The sequence below is a fragment of the Camellia sinensis genome, chromosome 7 (genome assembly GCF_055761805.1).
Source record: "Camellia sinensis isolate YWXY chromosome 7, ASM5576180v1, whole genome shotgun sequence".
Classification (NCBI taxonomy): domain Eukaryota; kingdom Viridiplantae; phylum Streptophyta; class Magnoliopsida; order Ericales; family Theaceae; genus Camellia; species Camellia sinensis.
In genome coordinates this window covers 193,593,612-193,599,775 of record NC_138967.1, presented here as the reverse complement: position 1 = coordinate 193,599,775, position 6,164 = coordinate 193,593,612, and the positions used below count along the sequence as shown (strand labels likewise).

Below are 6,164 nucleotides of genomic sequence, written 5' to 3'. Positions count from 1 at the left end.
GGATTCTCCCCCTTTAAAGGTTCAGTTCACTACAAGTTCTAGAAACTCATTAACATTACTCAGTGCTAGCATTACTCAATGGAAAGAGCACAAATCTGACGAATTTACGATTGTTCCTTTTCTTCTAAACAATTCATAAACTGTAGTATTTCCATATCATTCCGTTGATATTTATTGACATTCTATGTATATTTTCTTGTACTGATGACTGTGATGATTATTAGTTCATGTGGTGTTACTACTGTAATTGGAGGGCATGCAATGCATTGGTGGTTTATCAACTGCAGAAATATTGCACTATACTAGGAAGAAAACTTGCACATTTAGCTGCAAATTCACCATCAAGGTTTAGTATTACACTAGGATGAACACACTGAAGGCACATTGGGCTTTTGAAAAACTTGGTCAAATTGAAATGGATAGAGAAGGATAATAATTTCAAATGATATTACATTTTTTGAAGGTAGAAATAATTTTTTAAAAATCAAACCAAAACCAAAACCAAAAGAAACAGGTATTCAATTGCTACACATTATCTACTCTCACTCTCTCTCCTCGCGGACATAGAGCTGAGCTTGAAGAAGATGTCGAGGAGAAGAAGAATTTATGTTTCTTCCATTATTGGACCAAGAATAGCTTACAATAATTGGCTATTAAAAGGTACTTCGAAATCGAAACCTCCATCTCGAGTTGTTAATCGTCCCTCTTGTTTCTTATTTGTTCTGTTTCGTTTTCTCTCTAACACCACCAAAAACCCTACTCCTACTCCTCAAGGAGTTTAACCTAAACCTAAACCTAAAGCTTTACCCAAACAGCCATGCAATTTGGGTCCCAATCATCTTCATTCTGCTTTAATTTCGTTCAATCGCATGTTCCGAATGCTACCTTTGCCCCCAATTTCTCAATTCAACAAAGCTTTAGGGTCTATTTTGAACATGGGTCATTACACCACTGCTCTTTCTCTTATTCAGAACAAGTTACAACAGTTCCAAGGCATTCAAGTCAATTTCTACACCTTCAACATTGCTATTAACTGTTACTACCACCTAAATTGAGCCGATTTTGGGTTGTCTCTTTTGGGTAGCCTCTTCAGATGCGTTTATACACCTGATGTAACTACCTTCACAACTAAGGGGTACAACTAAGGGGTTCTAGTAGTGCTATGTGCTACTATGATAAGATTCGGTTATATATAGCTTGCATTTATTAAGCTAACTACAGATTCAGTAGTTCTCATATGACCCTTGGGGTGATTTTAGAAGTTTTCTGATATGTATCCTTTTGATATTGGGGTTGTTGAGTCTAGAAGATATTGATATGGAACTGTGACATAGCTAGAGTGGAAGTGAATTATCAAGGCACAAGTACTAACAAAGTGGCTAGTGGCTGCTCAACTATAGGAGGCCAACCTGTGGGCTAGTTGTGGCGCTATGTTGGATTATAAACGATATGCACCTTATGATCTCTGCAATCCTGGTTCTTTTTGGCATTCCCCTTTTGCATTGCTTTCAATTTGAACTATGTTACTAGTTGTAGGTGTAGAACACCAGATCTCATTTCCAGTATGTTCTAGAGATGGAAAATAAATAAATAAATAACCCTTCAGATATCGTTTGAATGTCTAGTCAAAGAAAAATGTAGGCTCCTGTATGTTTATTTATTATTGCAAATATCAGTCTTCTTTTTCATTCTTCTCTAGGAGATTGGCATGTTTTCAATGCGAATGCTCACTTGGTGCTGCTTGAAATATTGATGTAGCTACCGCTTGGAAATATATATATATATCTATTTTTTGCTGGTAAGGACAGGTGAAGTTGATGTTTTTGGGTTGATGTTGATAAAAGCTTTATGGCAACATCTTTCAACTGCTCCGGTTTGTAAAGAAATACAAGAATAAGGTTGGATACAAACTTAATTGACCATCAATCAAAGGGTGTGTGAAAGTATCCTATCCTTTTGAACACACATCATATAAAGCGAGCTTTGAAGAGCTTGTGAAATATACTTGGCGACAAACTCAGCATGAAGTTGAATTATCACAGTGAATTATCAAGACTCAATTATTATTGAAGTGGCTATGCAACTGCAAGAGCCCAACCTGTTGACAATTTCTCAAATTGTGGGTTGTAATAGCAAAACACAAGGCTCTAGAGGCTATTTGTCGCAAAGTGCAGGTCTGACAATCTTTCTGGATAGATTTGTCAACTGACTGATGCCCTTGGGATGGAATGCCTTTGGCTGGTTAACTTGATGACTAACCACTGCTCCAGCTAAGTCCATCCTATGAGACCAAGAGTAGGGGGCATTGAGGTCTGTTACTTGGTAGCTGGTGCAATTTGCCCTTTTGCTATCTCTAGTGGGTACATGTTTCGCACCCTTTTTCAGCACATCATCTATTTTTTTTTTTTTTTTTTCTATTTTGTTTTTTATTTTTAGTTTTTGAGAATTTCCACTGAAGTTTTATAAATAGCTAGATGTTGCTTAATAATTCATAACTTCCGTTATGATGTTGCTGACTACTTATTATCAATTAAAAAACACATTTCCCTCTTGTTTGTGATGAAAGATGTAAAGGAGCTATACAACCATGATTGTGAATATTCATTAAATTTGAGGCAAATGCGATCTATGATGCTGATTTCTGTACCTTCAGTTTCACAGTCCTTTATTGATGGATGTTGAGCTGATACCCAGCTGTTCAACTGAGTACTTGAGAATAATTCTACTTGTAAATATTTCAATGTTGTGTGCTAGTGATAACAGTTGTCTAGATCTCTTTATTACAAGGGACACATGGTTCTTAACATTGACTTTTGTGGTTCATGTATGCGGAAATTATAGAAAGATACTGATCTCTTGTCACGCAGGAACAGAAAAGGAGAGCAAGCATTCAGAATGTAGGTATTGATGTCTTGGACCAGCTGCACCAGTGGTATATCCAAATAGTGTAACCCATCAACTAAGTTGTTGCATGGTTGATTTCAATGAAGTGGGAAACCATCTGTCTGCTAAGAAGCTGATTGGTGCCGGTGAGTTTTTTATACATCTGCATCCTTGTAATTTACACCAATTCTTCTTACTGGATGTGCAAAATTTTATCCATTTATCTTCTTATCTAACCAATAATAAAACTCAATATATATATATATATATATATTTCATCTATTTGTTTAAAATTCTAAATCTATTTTTTTTAGACTATATTAAGAGGTCTTCTTTTTTAGTAATTTATAGTGCATTCATCTGGAACAGTAGAACTTCTGTATGCTAGTTGATTGATAGTATCTGGTTGCCCCTTGTGCTCATAAACATTTATACTGTCCATACATCTTATTGATTGGTAGTTTCTAAGTTCTAGCTTTGAAAATCTTCTCAATATCTGATCAGAATATTAGAGCTTGGACAATTCTTTGCATTGCCCCAAGTAGATTATCTATAGGCATTTATGGTGATGTTGTCTGGACTTACAAGGCTATATAACTGCATATTTGCATATGAATACATGCTCTGAATTTCTATTTACGACTCCCTGAATACAAGGAGAAAAGGAAAAAGAAAAAAGAAAAAGGGCAAAAAGTAAAACAATAAGAATAAAATCCATGTATCTAGAAAATTGATCTCTCTCTCTCTCTCTGTGTATGTGTATGTGTGTGGCAAGAGCACAGAGAGGAAATTTCAAGAAAAGCAAAGGTGGTTGTCTTTATTTGAAGGATTCTCCCATCTCAACAAATCATTGGTTTTTTTAAGAGATTGTCAATTCTGTTTTATATTGTTTAGCCCTTAACCTCTGATACACATGGTGAGAAAGCAAAATTTTGAGGCATATCTACCAAGAAAGCTAGAAGCATTTTCAGGAACAAAGTTGGGCAAGAATTAATGCTTAATGCAGATGAAGTTTAGGAGTTGCTTTAATTGGAAAGATCAGTTTAACTTGCAGTTGAGAAACAGTACTAAACAGAGTTCCACACCGTGGAAGCTTGGCTTGTCTTGCCGCCCACCCTCAACATGCAACCTCCACCTTGCCCTGTGTGATGCTTCCTCTACACCACAAACAGAATATCATAAAGCTGCACATAATTTTTCAAGTAAATTTAAATCCGACATGGCTCGTTGACGTGGCTATTTAAGTTTCTAGTGCTTGTTAATATAGTGGCTAGTTGTTGTCTACACTATAATGTGATTGAACCTATATTTGAAACTTTATGTTCGAGTCTATACTTGAAACTGACTGTTAGGCCAGTCTTTTTCCAATTAATTTTCAGTCCACTATACGTTGTTCATCAGTTCTTCATTGCTCTTAAACAAGGCCTTGTTGTGATCAAAATTGGTGTTGGTTATAAATTATTGCGGTGTTAGTTTTTGGTTATGGGCCACTGTGGTGATGGAGCTAGCAAATCGTCAAATCAAAATTGGTTGGAACTTGTGTAGTATTTGGTATATGTTAAAGTGGTATTAGTTATGATTTATTTGTGGGAGCTTTAGACATGACCAAGGGAAACTTGGATAAATCCAAAGTAATATTGGTCATGACCCAACATGATTATAATCAATACTTCATAGTAATTTTTATTTTTTTTTAAATTTAAATGGCTGAATGTAGATTTTTTTTTTTTAATCAGCAAAAAAGCAACTTTTTATTGATGAAGTCAAAGGCACATACATCAACAAAAGAAAGAAGGAAGCTGCTACAATGCATGACAACAACATGCCTACGAAGCACCCCTAAAGCACCGCAAGTGCACCGGCAATAAAAAGAAAACAGAGGAATAGCAAGGCACCATCCTGATAACAAAAATCAATCTCCGACAGATGAGCCAAATCACCCATGAAATAAACCCTCAAGCAATCCCAATTGCGATTGTCACATGTTGCCCCTTATGGAATCAAGTCTATAGACAATATCTTCAATTGAAAATACCACCCCTTTAGCATTATACTTCCCAAAAAAGGCCAATCTTACGTATTATTAGATTACATAACACAACCCAACGAAACTTGGCCCCGATAAACTTACATTCACTTCTAGCTTTCCAAACCAACCACAACACTGCAAAAATGAGAGCCTCCCAAGTCCTTTTCTCTAGCTTTTTAAATTTGAAGTCAGCCTACCATTGAAGTGTTGTTCAAATTGTGAAATTAAATAAATAGATTTATGAAGAAATCAAATTATATACCAAGAACATATGCTGATAATTACAATTAAATTTTAACAGAAATACACAAAACAATAAAAGGGTAAAGAAACGAAACCGAAGCCTGCACGGAAGCAGTTTTCTTAAAATAGATTTCGCCGTCTCACGGGTCGAGTGCTTGAGGAATCCTGGTGTCTGTCTCCCAGGATACGACGGTCAAAACTAGCTACAGAAGAAGCACTTTCTGTCTAGCTTAGCGAACAAGAACAGTGGCAGTACTCTGTCAATGTAGGAACTTTCTGGCAAACTGACTTGTAAAATGGAAGCAAAAAATTTCTATATTGAAACTTGATAGGAGGGTCTCAATTTATACATGTAAAGGGGAGAGAAAAAGAGCCTCTAGCCTTTAAGGCTAGTCATTAAAACACCAAGCATCCGTAGCCCCTTTCCAAAAATATGAAAGTTTGGATGCCTAAAGGATTCACACCCTTTAGCCAAGAAAAAAGGATTTAAATACTCTTTAAAATCCTATTCATGAATCTAACATCATGAGGCAATTTCTTGGCAATTTCTTATTCAAAACCCAATGGTTTTTGGCTCACTTGGACCTAACACAATAAAAGGTTGGGACCTACTTTAATATTTAATTAAAGTTACCACACTTTAATATTAAATTAAAGTCACCAAAAATCATTTTTTTCAACAATCCCCCACATGAATAAAAATTGACCGAAAGACTCAACAAACGGACATCGTTCAACAATAATGACTCGAAGAGAGAGTACAACGAACTAACCCCGACATCAGAGAAGGTAGCTTTTGGCTTTGAACCTCTCCCAGTGAAAACCTATCGAGTTTACTGGCTGATCAGTGAATAAGACATCTTGAACTGCTCTGCCGTTTATGTAAACTGAGACAATAGATCTCACACGGGAATTACTCCTACCACCATTTTGTTCTCACTAGTGTGCCCTGTGTGGCCCTGGACACTAGCCTGGTTCAGCGAGTGGTTTCAAAGAATCTTGGCCTGCC

General features: G+C 36.3%; 1 long non-coding RNA gene across 2 annotated transcripts; it reads left to right on the top strand.

Moving 5' to 3' along the window:
- Positions 1 to 443: 443 nt before the first annotated feature.
- Positions 444 to 4,366, top strand: LOC114304212 (uncharacterized). 2 transcript variants are annotated; one of them, XR_014336652.1, is made up of 3 exons: positions 444 to 660; positions 2,868 to 3,029; positions 3,659 to 4,366. It is a non-coding gene; the product is annotated as an uncharacterized LOC114304212 (long non-coding RNA). The 2 variants fall into 2 exon arrangements; XR_003643989.2 differs by lacking the exon at positions 444 to 660 and having other exon boundaries at positions 2,399 to 3,029.
- The last annotated feature ends 1,798 nt before the right edge of the window (positions 4,367 to 6,164 follow it).